General features: G+C 40.6%; 1 long non-coding RNA gene and 1 pseudogene across 1 annotated transcript in view; one reads left to right on the forward strand and one right to left on the reverse strand.

Moving 5' to 3' along the window:
* The window catches only part of LOC150045604 (uncharacterized), a 41,652-nt gene that overhangs the window by 12,555 nt on the left and 12,523 nt on the right, over positions 1-16,574 (forward strand). The window lies entirely within an intron of this gene.
* Positions 5,022-5,104, reverse strand: LOC150045605 (small nucleolar RNA U3; annotated as a pseudogene).

Consider the following 16,574-nt stretch of genomic DNA (forward strand, 5'->3'; position numbering starts at 1 on the left):
ATTTTCCTCCGGGCATTTTACTAATTCTTGTCCCAGAACTTCAAGGCCGAACACAGAAAGACACATTACTTCCTAATGCAACACGTGTGGTGTCTTCTCTTCTTTTTTCTTCTGGGAGTACTGGAGTCTCACCTCTGGCCTTATGATTGTCAGGCAGATGTTCTTTCTCTGAGCTTTAGCTACTGTCCTTTTCTATACTGATTATTTTGAGAGAAGGCTTTGGTGTGTGTGTGTGTGTGTGTGTGTGTGTGTGTGTGTGTGTGTGTGTGTGTGTGTAGCAGGAGAAGGGGTGAGGGATGACTTAGGGCTTGAACTCAGGGCTTGGGCGCTGTCTCTGAGCTGTTTTGCTCAAGGCTAGCACTCTGCCACTTGTGTCACAGCTCTACTTCCAGATTTTCAGTGATTAATTATTAGAAAAGTCAAAGGCTAGGAGCATATGGTCATATAAAACAGTATTTCATGAAATGAGCTCCAAGAAAAGGAAAGAAGAAACTTTTAAAAGTTGCCGCTCTTGTTCTTTTTAATTTCCTTTTGTTTGTTAGTCTTTGGGAGGGTGAGGGGCACAGAAAAGGTGGAACAGAGGGTGAACAAACACATCAGTGGTACTCACTACACACTACATGGAAATTGAACTGTACATCTCAAGGGTGAGGACAGGAGGGAGAGAGCTAAGGAAGAGCAGACATGCTTCAGAAAGAATTGTACCTACTAGCTGACTTGTGTAACTGTAACCCTCTGTATACCAACTTTACAATAATATATGTATATATTTTAAAGTATCTCACAGTTTCTCCTTTCTGGGCTGGCTTTGAACTGTAATCCTCAGATCTTAGCCTCCTGAGTAGACAATGTTACAGTAATGAGTCACTGGTGCCTGGCAACCATCCATCTCGCTTTTTATCTGGACAGACCCCTAGAAGATCATGTTATTTCTGCATCCTGCCATGGCTGGCATGACAGGTATCTTCCACTGAGATGGAGTCTAGTGAACTGTTTTGGCTAGACTGGTCTGGAATTGTGACTTAAATTCCTCCAGATACATGACTAAGAGTAGTAGAGCGGGATCATATAGCAGATTTATTTTTAGTTTAGTTTTTCTTTCGGTCTTGGGGCTTGACTCTGGGCCAGGGCACTGTCCCTGAGCTCTTTAGCTAGCTCAAGGCTAGTGCCTTACCACTTGAGCCACTGCGTCACTTCTGGTTTTCTAGTGGTTAATTGGAGATAAGAGTCTTATGGACTTTGGTGCCAGGGCTGGCTTTGAACTGAGATCCTCAGACCTCAGCCTCCTGAGTAGCTAGGATTATAGGCCTGAGCCACCAGTGCCCAATGTCTTGTTTTGTTTTGTTTTGTTTTTAATGGAACCTCCTTACTGATTTCCATAGTGGCTATATTAACTTACATTGCCATTAACAGCATATTAAAGTTCTTTTTTCCCTATATTCTCAAAACTCTTGGTCCTTGTTTGTTTTGCTGATTATTGTTTTCATTCTGACTGGGGGAAAACAGAATCTCAATAAAGTTTGTTTGGCATTTCCTTTATGGCTAAGGATCCAAATATATTTTTGAATCCTCATTCTATTCTGAGATCCATGGATTCAATAAATACTGCTCTGATTCAAAAAGCCTCTGTAGTACTAAGTGGAGTGCATGATGTAATAGAGGGGGCAGACTCGTCACGTAATAGCTCAGGATGCATCTTCTCTCCTCATCCCTTCTCTTTACAATTGTTTGTGCCAGCCTAGGGGTTTGAATTCAGCACCCAGATATTGTCTCGCTGCTCTTTTGCTCAAGGCTAGGGCTCTACCACTTTGATTACAGCTCCACTTCTTGTTTTTGAAGTGGTTTATTGGAGTTAAGAGTCCATGGGGAATTTTCTGCTGGGGCTAGCTTTGAACTTTCAGATCTCAGCATCCTGAGTAGCTGGGAGTGAATCACCAGCACCTGACAGAGAATTTTATTTCAAAGGAGGAACAAAATCATTACGCTTAAAATCAGTGAAAAGGCTATTTAAGCATATCTCTACTGTAGCAACATGTAGGCATAATCCAGTGGCTTATTCCAGTTCTTAAGGAAATGATACTTTCTGAAAGGGGTGACATTTATTGAGATGTATTTTACTTATAAACTGCTTTGTTAAATGACAACTCCTTTGTACATACAACTAAGTTTTTTTTTAAATACTGAATTTTACTATTCCTAATGGACAGAAAATTAAGTTGGGAGGCAAAAGGAGTCCTAGCTGAATTATATAGCATCTTGATGACTCTGAGGAAGCGCTGGGAAGGTTTTTAAAGTTCAGTGTCTTCCTCAATGAAATGGGGTCATCTCTCTTCCATAGTGCTTCTCTACGTGGCTCCCCAAAGGAGTTGGTTTCTGAATGGGAAAGGACCATCCTGTTCTCCCTTTCCACCTCATTGTGATACAACCACTTCCAGGGTATCCAGGCCAGGCAATGGAGCCTTTCACAGCATGGTCTGAATCTCAGATCCAGGGGACACTTCATAGTCCCATACAAGTGGGCAGTGACTTTGAATTGCTATGTTCCCTCCTGGAGATGACAATTGTCCCATCCTATCAGCAGCATTTAAAGCCACTGCTAGGGATGGACTTGGCCTGGGATTGGATGGTTTGACCTCAGTGTCCTGCTAGGGTCAGTGCTGATCTGGTCATTGTTCAAGAGAGTTGGTGCTCCTATGATATCCAGGACAATCTTTCAGTCTCTGGAATTGACAGTCTAGATTGAATTAGCTTTGATTCTTCCGTGACTAAATAGATGCCACAGCAGGCTCGCCTCAGGACACAAAGCTTCAGTAATAAGTCTAATGAAGTGCCTTCACTATGTTTCAAGATGCCAATTCTCTGCAAATGGTCACAAAATGTAAAGCTCAGGAAATACTGGAACAAGGCAATCAATTTACAGGCACCATGAGGAGACAAGAAAAGTTTTCCATTGATATTTTCAAGGGTAAGCTTACATTTTGTTTTCTGCCAGTCTTGGTTTGAAAGTGACCCTAAAATACCTGAATGCTTATCCTTCAGCTCCCATGGTGGATTCTAATGGAGCTATTCTAATGCTTAATTTCAAAGTGGTGCAAGTGCCATAACTGTTTTGTAACACATCACAGCTACCTAACAATTTTTGCTATCCATTATTATGAAATATGACTTTTATTTATAATTGAATAGCATTCACTTGCTGAATATTACCCTCCATGCAAGATACTTTTATTGTAGGTTGATAACCAGGTATTGAGAAATAAAAGGAAATGAATGAGGTGCTATGCAGGCCTCACTATAAACTTGCATTTATATAGTGTTATATATTTTACAGAGCCTTTTCATGTCTAGCTTGTCAGAAGAGAGAATTTGTAGTAAAGTTCAAGGACCTGGAACAATGGACAGAAGAAAAAACATTAGGAAGGTAAAAAGGGCAGACAGCATCTTAGAGGTGAAGGAAATTTCAATGTGTGTGTGTGTGTGTGTGTGTGTGTGTGTGTGTGTGTGTGTGTGTGTTGGGGCTTGAAGCTAGGCTCTGAGTACTTTCCTTGAGCTTCTTTTTGTTCAAGGCTAGCACTTTACCACTTGAGCCACAGAGCCAGTTTTTTCTATATATGTGATACGGAGGAAGCCAACCTAGGGCTTCATGCATGCTAGGCAAGCACTCTACCACTAAGCTAGATTCCCAGCCTGGAATCTCAACCTCTGTTGCAACTATTCTCCCTCCTCCATAGAAATCTTCTTTTAGTTTTTATTTTTTCATGCCTAACAGGTCAACGACCAGCTCCTGCTTAAACACATCTGATGCAGAACGGGTGCGAGGCAGGACTGTTAGTGACTGAAAGCTCCATCTGCCCGGCTGTATTTGGTTATATTTAGCCCCAAGATGCCTCTTGTAACTCAATGTGTGCGTTTGCATTTAATGGGAAGACCACAAGTGTGTTCTTGACTCGCATGACAGTTCTTCAAAGTTTAAAGGCTGAAAAAAATATGGCTCCACCATGCAAATGTTCTCCATGTTCAACAGTACAACATTTTCAGCAATGATCATGGTTTGATTTTCAGGCTCCAGACACGGACCTGTGTCAGGACTGACTCTAGTTTCTTGCTGTTGAAGACAAATGAACAAACAAAAGTCAAATTTGCCCTGTGTCCCAATAACACCAGCCTAATTTAGGAGCTTGCTAGAAATATAAATGCAGATTCTCAGGCCTGTGTCCCTACAGGCAACAAGATGATTTGCATGAACGTAAAGTTTGAGAAGTGTTGCTCTAGTTTGTTCATTATCTCTTCAAATAACTGAAACTGTGAAAATCCTACTGGTGTGGTTACAGGAGCATAAAATAGATTTGATTATCCTTGCTCTGTACATTATGAATGTCATACTTACCATTAAATATCCTATCATTGACTTATTTTTGTTTCTTTATATTTCAACAGATGCTTGATGGCTAAGATCTACTAAGATTATGAACAAGAATAAGATCTAATGTATCTTATAGGATGATGCTAAGTGAAATGAACACCAAGACAGGGAAACAAGGTTTATCTTTGTGGTTAGTGTTTTGAAAGTACCATGAGAAGTTATTCTTTTCCTCTTTTCTTTTTTTAATTCTTTTTTCTATACATTTTTATTGTAATTAATAGAAGGGATACATTACATTCACCAGATAGAGGGTGCATTACTTCACATACATTGATACCCTTTCTCATGTCTTGTTTTCCTCCCTTCCCTATCCGATTTCAAATAACCAAATATGCATATATACAATATATCCGATAACAAGATGAAATACTATAACAATACGAGATAACCAAGGGACAGCAAAAGAGATAAGAGATTACATAGTACATTAAGGACAACAATCACTCATTATATGGCTTTTGTTTCTATATCCTGGAGGTCTTTCATTTAGCATCATCCTATATGGCCTTATGTATCTAGGTTTTGTTCTATTGTAAATCTCTGCTAGGAGAGCCCAAGGTTTCTACTGAAATGACAAATGAGGGAAACCATTGAGCCTATGTTCCTTTGAAGGCACTCTATACAATTAGTGGAGTTTCTCTAGTAACATATTATAGAAATGATCCCTGAAAGTATAGTCTTTCCTCTTTTGTTTTATTTTCTCTTATGGCTTATCCCCTATGGTTTATCCCCTGCTGTTACTGTATCTGACTTTGGTACCTGGTGTATTGTGTATATATTATTTGTTTGTTAATTTGACTTAGGGAAGGGAAGGGATGAGACAAAGGGCAATAGTGATATTCACAATATGTTGGAAGTGAACTTTACAACATGGGAGGGGATGGGGGAGGGAAAGTGGGAAGGGGTAACAATGTTCTAGAAGTAATGTACTCATTACCTTACAAATATAACTGTAAACTCTCTATACATCACCCTGACAATAAAATAAAATTTTAAGAAAAATAAGATCTAGATATCTTCATATAAGCTATGGCTACTCAGGCAGCCTTCTCAGGATTTTGCCATTAGCATTCCTCACCTCTCTCTATAGGATTATCCTCATACCACATCATTATTGAACTTCATTCTGCAAGGGCGAGTCAATCTTTCTACTCCGATGGAATAATTTTGACACTGTGTTTCGTCCATTACCATTAGTTATCTCTCTCATCTTTTATCCTCTTGCATGAGCCTGTCTCTAATTTAGACACTGGTCAAAACAGCACTCAAAACAGGGTTCAGGGCTGACAGATTCTGTATATTGTTAAAATAATATACTTCTAGAAATTTCCTACCTAGAATCACAGTAAATGGGGCAAGTGTTTTCTGGATGCAAATGTTTCCTTGGATGCTGTCTTGTTTTATACACCTGGAATACAAGAGAATGAGGCAACCTGCTGCCTATGAGAAGTCCCCTGTCTACTGAGATTCTAGATCTTGGATTCTGAATTGAGGATCACACAAGGCCGCCTCTTGCCAGTATTTCATTCCTTTCAGCATGCTAATTAGGGGATAGAATCTGTGTCTGTGTGCTATAGGCAGGTCTGCTTTGCCACCTAATTAGTGATAAAAGAACCCATGCTAATTCAATCGTGTCTGTCATACTCGAGACTGAAGAATTAGCCAGAACATTGTGAGAATACAAGCTTTCTCTTGATACTATCAGAAAGGACAGCCAATGCTACAAGACTGATTCTTTTGCCTTGAGAGGTCAGTGAGTCAAAGAGCAAATAAATGTGACATATTAAGATGGCACATTGGAAGGAGAAGATAACCTTCTCAGGTATAAGGCACACAGAAAGACCTCAGACCAGCGGTATGTGATGAGACTTTGATTTTTGCATTAGTTGGCAGCTGTCTGGTAATTGATCTATTACTGATTTAAATTAACCAAGTGCATGGACTAACACTCTGAGCCATCACAGTAGATCATGCCTATAACCCTAACTACTCAGGAGACTGGGACGGGGAAGATTGCAGTTCAAGACCAGTCAGGGGACCAAGTTGTGAGATCGATGTCAGCCAATGAAAAGTAGGCATGCTGATATATACCTGATACCTCAGCTGTATGGGAAGCATAAATAGGAAGATTGAGGTCTGGTCTGCTCAAGAAGCAAGATCCTATCTGAAAAATAACTAGAGCAAAAGAAGTTGGAGAAATGGTTCAAGTGGTAGAGCACCTACCTGACAAGTACAAGGCCCTGAGTTCAAACCTCACATTACCTACCTCCAAAAAAACCCCTCAAAATAAAAATTTAAAAAACCCAGCTCTGTATAGGAACATAGAATAAACATGTCTGAAATGGTCAATTAAATAAAATGAGCTTTTGAGCATCTCCTTTAATTTTCAAGACCTTGGGAGTCTGCTTTGACCTATAAACCCCTATACCAGCCTTCTGCATTTCCATACCCCCTGGCACAGCCTTGCCTCCCCCTGGGCTCTGACTCTCAATCCCCAAACCATTCAACTGATGCTTCTCAGGTGCCTTTTACACATCAGGCTTCACAAGGCTTGCATTTGGGCTGCAGAAGTAGGTCAGTAAATCAAGAAGGTAATTAGATTTCTGATGAATGCTAGCAAGAAAGTAAAATTCTAATGAGTGATGAGAGGGCATGCTCCTTGTATAGAACCTATCCAAGAAGCTAAAGGAAGAACAAAATATTCCTAGGAATCTAAGTATTTCAAGACGGAGTCTCTCAGTGCTGTTGCCAGATGCCCCTGCTAAGTCCTTCACATGACTTTGAACCTCAGCGGCATGTCTGCTCTAACTCCCATTCAAGTGACATCCTAATGTCTTGCACTTGGCCTGGATATTTTATTAATGCTATTTGCAAATTCTCTCTTTTCCAGTTCAGGCTTTCGGGTTTAATTCTTGGCCTAAGGACTCTTTTAGAACTCCTCCCTCTCTCAGAAAAACACACCCTGGTTGTCCCTCAGATTAGCTGTGTGTGTCTGGAGCTCCCTGTACTTTCCTCTCTCCTACAGATCAACACGGCACCTTGTCATTTATGTCCCTGTTTCCGCTGTCATGCAGTAGCCCCGTGAGGGCGAAGACTAAATCTCTAGGGCACACTTTCAGCAGAACGTCTACAGGCCCATGCTAGGTTGTGTGCGGGATATGAGAAGTTTCTAATGGCTTCAGATTCTTTTTTGGTGGGGTGGTGGTGGTACTAGAGTTTGTTTTGCTTTTTTTTTGTGTCAGTCATAGGCCTTGAACTTAGGTCCTGGGTGTCATCCCTGAGCTCTTTTGCTCAACCTAGTGCTCTACTACTTTGAGCCATAGCTCCACTTTTGGTTTTCTGATGGTTGATTGGAGATTAGAGTCTCATGGACTTTTCTACTTGGGCTGACTTTGAACCACAATCCTCAGATCTCAGCTTCTTGTGAACGACAGGTGCCCAGCTGATGTTTTGCTTTTTTTTTTTTTTTGCCAGTCCTGGGCTTGGGCTCAGGGCCTGAGCACTGTCCCTGGATTTTTCTCAAGGCTAGGGCTCTACCACTTGAGCCACAGCACCACTTCTGGCTTTTTGCTACATATGTGGTACCGAGGAATCAAACACGGGTCTTCCTGCATGCTAGTCAAGCACTCTACCACTAGGACAAACTCCCGGCCCCAGATGTTTTGCTTTTTAAGCAACATTTGTCAATAAAGCTTTGATGCTACTATTAGAAAAATACCTGTGTGATTGCTGTTTTTATCTTCAATTAACCACTAGAAAGCCAGAAGTGGTGCTGTGACTCAGAGTGGCAGAGCATTCATCTTAAGGTGGGGGAAAAAAAAAAGTTCAGGGACAGTGCCCAGGACCTGAGTTCAAACACCATACCTAACGAAAAAAAAATCAACTGGAAGCAGATTGATCTTGCTAAAACAATTTTTTTTCTTTTTTTCATCTTTTTTTAATTGTAATTAGTAAAAGGGTTATATGATATTTGCCAGATAGAAGGTGCATTAATTCACACATATAGATACCCTTTCACATGTCTTGGTACTCATCACCCCTACACCCCCCCACCCATCTTGGTTTTCCCCCCTTCCCTATCAAATTTCAAATAACCAAATACAAATAAATTCAATATATCAGATAACAAAGTGAGATACTGTAACAATATGAGATAACCAAGGGACAGCAAAGGAGATGAGAGACAACATAGTACATTAAGGACAACAATCATTCGTTATATGGCTTTTGGCTAAAACAATTTTTTAAAATACAAAATATTTAGAACCACAGAGAGGATGTAACCCGAGATACATTATCCCAACAATAAAAATATTATTTAATATCAATAGTTTCCTATGATTTATATTCACTTCTTCACCAAGAAACCTCCTGAGTCTTTCTCAATCACTCTTGTTGGTACAAGGAGAAAGCAAAAATTTCTTATTTTTTTGTCAGTCGTGGGATTTGAACTCTAGGTCTGGGTGCTGTCCCCGAGCTCTTCAGCTCAAGGCTACCACCCTATCCACAGCCTGGGTATTGTCCCTGAGCTCTTCAGCTCAAGTCTACTGCTCTACCCCTTGAACCACAGACCCACTTCCCGTTTTTTAGTTATTAAAAAGAGTCTCACGTTCTGTAGTGCCCAGGCTGGCTTTGAACCTTGATTCTCAGATCTCAAACTCCTAAGTAGCTAGGATTATAGGTGTGAGCCACCGTGCCTGGCAGAAGCAAAAATTTCCAAGGAAATAAATCTGTGTGACAGAGCATATTCAGCTTGGCTGAAAACTCATGAACAAGTGACAACCTTGTGAGGGTGATAGGAGAAATCATGTGATTTGGAGAAAGAAAGGGAGTCTTATTGACTCTTCCCAAATGATTTTTTAGCCAAGGAGTCATTTATATTTTACATTTTTCCTGTTAAAATCCAAATTCCCTTAGGAGTGGTTAGACATTAAGTTTTTGTTCACCTCAAAATTTAAGTGGCCTAGTATTAAATTCTTACCACCACCACCACCATCTCTCTCCCCTCCCTGCAGCCCAGGCCAAGTTAATAACTTATATACTTCTGAATTCTGGAGGGTGAAGGAAAGAACTACAGATAGAAGGAAACACATGAAGAAGAGACGCTGTGACCCCCTAAAGTTAAACTAGTAGATTTCACACTTCCATAAAGGTTCATTTTCCCAGCTGGGAATCCAGGCTAAGCCTGCAAGTAGCTCTGCCACTGTTCATAACAGTTCCCAGACTCAGTACTGCTAAATCCTTTGCTAATTTCCTGATGGCAAAGCACAAAGCATGAGGAAATAAATCCCCTTTTCAATTTCAGCATTCAGGGTGAAATATCCTCAGTCTGTTGATTTTTGAGTATGCAATTGATTCTGGACTGTCATTCATTAGTAATGGGTAAAATGATTTTTAAATATTCAATCACCATACTATGCCCAACTGTGTATTTACACATTTCTTCACAAGAATTACCCAGGGTAATTTTATATTTATCTATTCAAGCCCTGGCCAGTGTGGAGTTTAGTATTCAATTACTCACAGGAAATTTTTATCTGACAGCAGATTAGGATTCAAAGTTCTATGTGTTTGTCAAATACTAAATAATTCAGGGGATTTGAACTAGTTCTGGCTGACTGAGGTGTGTAGTAGCATCACAGAGCCCAACAGGGAAAAAAGTAAAGACATCCATGATTACAAGTGGCTAATAAAGTACCTGATGAAGTAGAGAGATAGATAAGGAGCCTTCCCTCTTTTTGTGGTTAGATGCTTGGAGAAGGGCTTACTTATTACTTGAGATGTCTGTCCTCCCCACAGTTCTGTAGGATTCTCACAAGGCTCCTCTCTAGACATGCAGCCACTCTGTGTGGCTCTCACCCCCAGCTCTTTGGTTTGAGAACTCCCAGCTTTGGTCTTTGCAGGCTGTCAACTTCCATTTCTCAGACTGCAGATTCTGCAGGGCCCTGCTTGACCTCTCTGCTCTACATGGCTGCCTACAAACCCACTTGAGGAAGTCAGGCTGGGAAGTCGCCAGTATCCATTTCTGATCTCACCTCCATCATTGCCTGATAGATAGCATCCTCTCTGTGGTTCTAAATATTTTGTATTTTAAAAAATTGTTTTAACAAGGTCAATCTGCTTCCAGTTGATTTTTTTTGTTAGGTATGGTGTTTGAACTCAGGTCCTGGGCACTGTCCCTGAACTTTTTTTTTTTTCCCCACCTTAAGATGAATGCTCTGCCACTCTGAGTCACAGCACCACTTCTGGCTTTCTGGTGGTTAATTGGAGATAAAAATTTGCTGCCCAGGCTGACTTTGAACCACTATCCTCAGATCTCAGTCTCCTAAATAAGTAGGCTTACAGATGTGAGCAACCAGTGCTGGGCCCAGTTAATTTTTCGTTAAACATTGAACATTGGTTAGTCAGACAGCGTCTTTTCTACACCTCAAGACTAGTGCCCCAAATCAACCACTCTAAACTTCCTGTCTTGTTTATTCTGAAATTATCTTCATATTTCTACTTCTATATATTGATTGGCTTGTTTTTCTTTTACATTTTTTTCAGGGGGAGGGGTTGTGGGGCTTGAACTCTGGGCCTGGGCACTGTCCCTGAGCTCTTCAGCTCAAGGCTACCGCCCTACCCTTGAGCCACAGCCCCGCTTCCCGTTTTCTAGTGATTAATTGGAGATAAGAGTCTCAGGGCTTTGGCTTTGTAGGGCCCAGGACTGGCCTTGAACCTTGATCGGCAGATCTCAGCCTCCTGAGTAACTAGGATTACAGGTGTGAGCCACCACGTTTGGCTTCCTTTGCAGTTTTGGCCTTTGGCTACCTTGCCTATTCTTCTGCCAATATTCTCATGACCACAAACTTTTCTTCCTCATTCCCAATTTCCAATTATGTATATAATAATTTGGGGCTAATTATCAAGTGCTCTATGTTATTATAACTCCATGAATACTGCTTATAATCAAGACAGAATGTAAAGCATGTTAAGACTTCTTTTGAAAATAATGTTCGTGTTTTTCTTCTTGGACTTCAAATCAAACTTGCATAAGCCTCAGGTGACCCAGAAAGCTTTCTAAGAAAATATACTTCTTGGTTTTAACTTGGGTCTACTGAATTTGAACCTCTAGGCTGGAACCTTAGAGAATATATTTTTTAAAAATGCTCTGTGGGTAGCTCTGGTTTACCTGGTCCTCTACAGTTTAAGTACTACGGTCTGCAAGTACATCTCATTTAAGAAGCAATGCCTAGGTCTTGTAGCCAGAATGTAACATTGTCATCATTACTGGCCTGTCAGACGACACCAATCATAATCTGCTGTGGGCTCATCTGTCCCCCAGGATCAAGCCACTGACCTGTGCATTGTTAACAATGGGACTATAATTGGACCTGAATCTGGGGGCCTCCTTAGTGCTATTTGTATTGCTGGGGTCACTGAAGAGGAGACTGAACTTCATGCAGAATTCACTTGATTGTTTATGTGAACTTGTTAGTGGCATTAACTTGCTGTTTGGTTTTGGATAAAGGTAGGCTTGGATATAGTAATTTTATATAAATCATGAATTCCTCCTTTCTTCCCCTTAGCTTCTATAGCCTAATTGGATTTCTGCATATAGAGCAGTATCCAGAGGGTGGGAAATGGCAGGCTGTCATTGTTTAGCCATTCACTGCGAGCTAAGGTATGGCAAAGCAAATGAATTATTTGTCCTTGAAAAAATCTAGGAAGTGTTTTGCGGCGATAGAGATGAAGTTAGAATTATACTAAGATATTCATACCATGTCCTTTGTAGATGACATTGCAAAGTTCCTTGGTAATCACCAAGGTCCGTGGCAGATGTATTATGAACAAAGCATATGCTCAGGTTGGAGACTTTAGTACGGTAAATTTTGGCTAATAACTAGGCAGACTCAAATATATGAGCAGCTGTCTCTAAACAGCAGTGTTCTTCTACTTTCACCTCACCGTGGTGAAAGCAAGCATCATCACCTTAGAATAGAGACGTGAATGATCCCATCGGTTTCAAAGCCAAAGTCTCCTATCTAGCTTCTGCCCGGGTGGGGGCAGAAGTGTCTCCCTCACTTTATTGGTGAAACAGATCTAAGACATTTGATTTGTTAAAGTGCTATAAAACCTCACATATGAATATCACTTCTTCAGAAATAACTTGAAAGTGAATTCTGCTCTCAAAAGTGATTCTTTGAGAAAGCCTATTAGAGCACCTTAGGACATGATAACATTCTCAGAGTCCCAGGGGACAAGGTAAACTGTCCATCACAACCATATCCACATCTGCACTCCCTTAGTGGTCTATTTATTTGAGGACTATTTAATAAGTTCCTTCTACAGGCTGTGTGCTCCTTTACAATGGTGACGTGGGTGAAAGGAGGAACAACCAGGGAATGTGTCCCAGCAGAAGAAAAGAACAGAGGCAGATATCCTGGGGTTGGCAAGTAGTTGTATTATTTGACAAATAACAAAGGAGGATAGAAGTAGGAAAGGAGGTGGCATCGGAGAGACAGGAAGTAGCTAGGCCTTGCTCTGGGACTAATTTGTCATTTAGCAAACCTAAAGATAATGAGCAGGGGAGCAGCATGGTCTGATGTAGAGGGCTCTAGAGGTTTTCTTTGACTGTATAGATATGGTGAGGTCAGGGTTAGAGGACACCTCGAGGGAAGAGTGGAAGCAGGGATGTGTAGCTAGGATCCTTATGCCAGTGTTATAAATACACCAATAAAGCAGAAACAGCAGATCTTCAGAGACAGGTTATATATTATTGATTTACTGCTACAGCTGTGTTATCCTCAGAGAAACTCTGCATTGCTATAATTCAGTTGTGTAAGTTAGTGCTAAAATAAAATGTACCGAGTGCTAAAAAACCAGATTCCCTGCCCTCCTCAAATAGGAAGGCAGAACAGTAAATGAAATCCTCCTTTTATTTATTTATTTTTTTACTGCACACTGGGCACAGATAGTTACTTATTCAGATTGAATGGGAGGGTTGTTATTTATAAGGCAGAGAAGACTTTCAATGTTGGCATGTGTTTTTTTTTAAGAGATCTTTAAAGACAATTCTTAGATGAAGAAGATAATTCTGAGAAAGAAATAATTCTGTTAAAGACAAAATAATCAGCCAGGCGAGGTGGCTCAAGCCTGTAATCCTAGCTGCTCAGGAGGCTAAGATCTGAGGATCAAGGTTCAAAGCCAGCCAGGGCACAAAAGGACCTGAAACACTTATCTCCAATTAACCTCTAGAAAATGGGAAATGGGGGTTGGCTCAAGGGTAGGGTGGTAGCCTTGAGCTGAAGAGCTCAGGGACAGTGTCCAGGCTCAGTTCAACCTCCATGACCCACAAAAATGATAAAGTAAACCTTATACACATGTATTTATTGTGTTAAATTGGCTTTTTTTTTTTGCTCAAGGTCGGAACGCTACCACTTGAGCCATACCTCCAGTTCTGGCTTCTTTTTCTGTTTACTGGAGGTAAGAGTCACAAAGATTTGCCTTCCTGGACTAGTTTAGAACCTCAGTCCTCAGACCTCCACCTCCTGAGTGGCATGTACCACCAGCGCTAGGTTTAGACTCTAGTTGTATAATGCAAATCAGGGACCCAATATTTGGACAGCTGAAATCATTACTGTAGAGACAAGGAAAAGATTTTAAGAATAACTCGAACAACATTTAAAAGTTTATGAAAAGATTAAGATCAGTTGAAGTAAGTCATAAAAAGGTATTAAATAGCATGAAATAAAAATTAACATTGAAGGGTAAGAAATGGCAAAGGGGATTAAAGTAGAAGAAATGAAAAAGGAGATTTTTCACCAGGCACTAGCGGCTCACATCAATAATCCTAGAAACACAGGAGGCTAAGATCTAAGGATCATGGTTCAAAGCTAGCTGAGGCAGTGAAGTCCATGTGAGTCCTACTTCCACTTACCCAGCAAAAACCTGGCAGTAAAGGTAAGGCTTAAGTGGTAGAGTGCCAACTTTGAGAAAAAAAGCTTAGGGTGAGCAATCTTTACCCTGAGTTCAAACCCCAATACAAAGTCAAATCTAAAATAATGTAAATAAGCTAAGGTATTTTGTGAATAATCAAAAGCAGTACCATACTTGAAAGCTTTCTGGATCCCAGTCTTTAGCTCGGAGCCCCTCCTAATAAAAAAACAACATAACATCTTTGGTCATTCACTCAACTAATTCCTGTGTCTTCTTTGTCTTTCCATCCTTGCATCTGGCACATTATAGACACAAGGGCTTAGTATTTGTAGAACAAACAAACAAATGTCGAGGCTTGTTTTCTGTTCTATAAAAAAAAGACAGATTTATGTAAATCAGCTCATTTAATTCTCATAACCTTATGATTTATTTTAATCTACAACTTATCACAGAGTAGCTGACATTAAGAAAAAAAGTTAAATGACTTTGTCCAAGATCACACATTTCATCATCGACTGGTGGCCAAAGTATTTGAGTATCTTTTGTTCACACACTTATGTGCCCTCTCTCTCTCTCTTTCACACACATACACACACTCACAAATTCAATGCCCACTTAAACAAGTAGACATAAGGCTATGGTCTCTATCGGGGTGTATGTGCGTCTTATTTGAACTATACAAACCAGCCTCTAAACAGTACTATAGTCAGCTATTTTCAGATTCAAGACATGAAGGACTGTACACAATCACAGATGGCGTCTCAGAGGCTGATGTAAGTGACAAAGCAGTTGAGCTTTGGTGTTGTACAGGTGCAAGCTGGGCACACAGAGCCCTCTGTGCTTTGTCTGAGAGGCTGCACAGATATTACTAGTGTGTCAATGGGATGTTGCAAGAAAATTGGATTTAGCTGAACCTGAATCAAGATGAAGGATATTTCCTTATATAGCACTGTGAAGATTGATCCTTCTGTGGCCAAGTGGCCATGAGAGCGAATAAGATCACGGTTCAGAAGATAGTATTCAAGGTAGAAGATGCAGAGTCAGAGATGTGAAATGGAATCCTGGCGTTGCTGGTGTTATGATCATGGCAATTTAATTAAACTTTCTGGCCAAAGACTTAGCTTTTCATTTCCAGATGGGGACACCAAAGATCAAATAGGTTAGGGCATATATTTGTCATCCACACACACACACACACACACATACACACACACACACACACACACACATACACACACACACACACACACACAAAGGTAAGTGAAGCAATACTTTGAAAACAAGCTAGGGAAGGAGGGAGGAGTGTTGAAGACTCCAGTGTTTCTCACCTGACACACAGGACCCGGGGAACCTCAGGGAATGTGTGGGATGAACTAAGGAGAATATCACTGGAATAAAATAGGGGTCTCAGGTGATGATTGCTTCATCTATCAAGGTTTTGCCAAATGCACAGGGAGCTTCATGGAGGAATAGGTGGCGTCTTATAATTTCCTCCATCCCCTGAGGTACCTTGCATGGTGAATAATTGCAGACATATCTGTGAATCCCTGACTTTATTTCTCATAGGCTCGAGGCACTTGCCAAGGCCTCCATTTTTCATAGTTCTGGTCTACCCTTTGCCATCTTTTGAGCAATGTGCATTAGGTAAATAGGCAGCCCCTAAAGTGGTCTTATTTTTTTAAAGTCCTACACACACATGCACACACACACACACACACACACACACACACACACACACGAATAAAAAGCATTATGTTGCTTAGAAATGGCTTCAATTTTTTTCTCTCCTCTGCATTTCCTCGCCAACCTCTAAGACGACTTAGGTGGTAGGAGTCTAAGAGGGAAATTATTATTTTTGAAATATTTTATTGTTATAGAGGTTGCAGTTACATGACTCAGGCAATGAGTACATTTTTTATAAAAACCATGTCTCCCCCTTCCTTAAGAGGGAAATTATGTTCCGTCTCTATTTGAATGTCACAGCTGCGCCAGAGGGTCTTGAATTGCCTGTTCTAGCCAATACAACTTTGTCTATGGAGCAAGAACATTACTCTGTGAAATAATGTAGAAGATTTACTTTGCTTATGGACATTGTATCTGTCAGTCAGGCTTTGGAAAGGAGCTGGAGATGAGTCAGTTCAAGGTTAAAGTCTCTGGCAAGAATAGTACACTTTGGGACTGGCTGTCCCAAAAGAAACCTCATCTGTTTTCATCTTATTAGGAATAGTCTTGG

The sequence above is a fragment of the Megascapheus bottae genome, chromosome 27 (assembly GCF_031878675.1).
Source record: "Megascapheus bottae isolate mThoBot1 chromosome 27, mThoBot2.hap1, whole genome shotgun sequence".
In the NCBI taxonomy this organism is placed as follows: domain Eukaryota; kingdom Metazoa; phylum Chordata; class Mammalia; order Rodentia; family Geomyidae; genus Megascapheus; species Megascapheus bottae.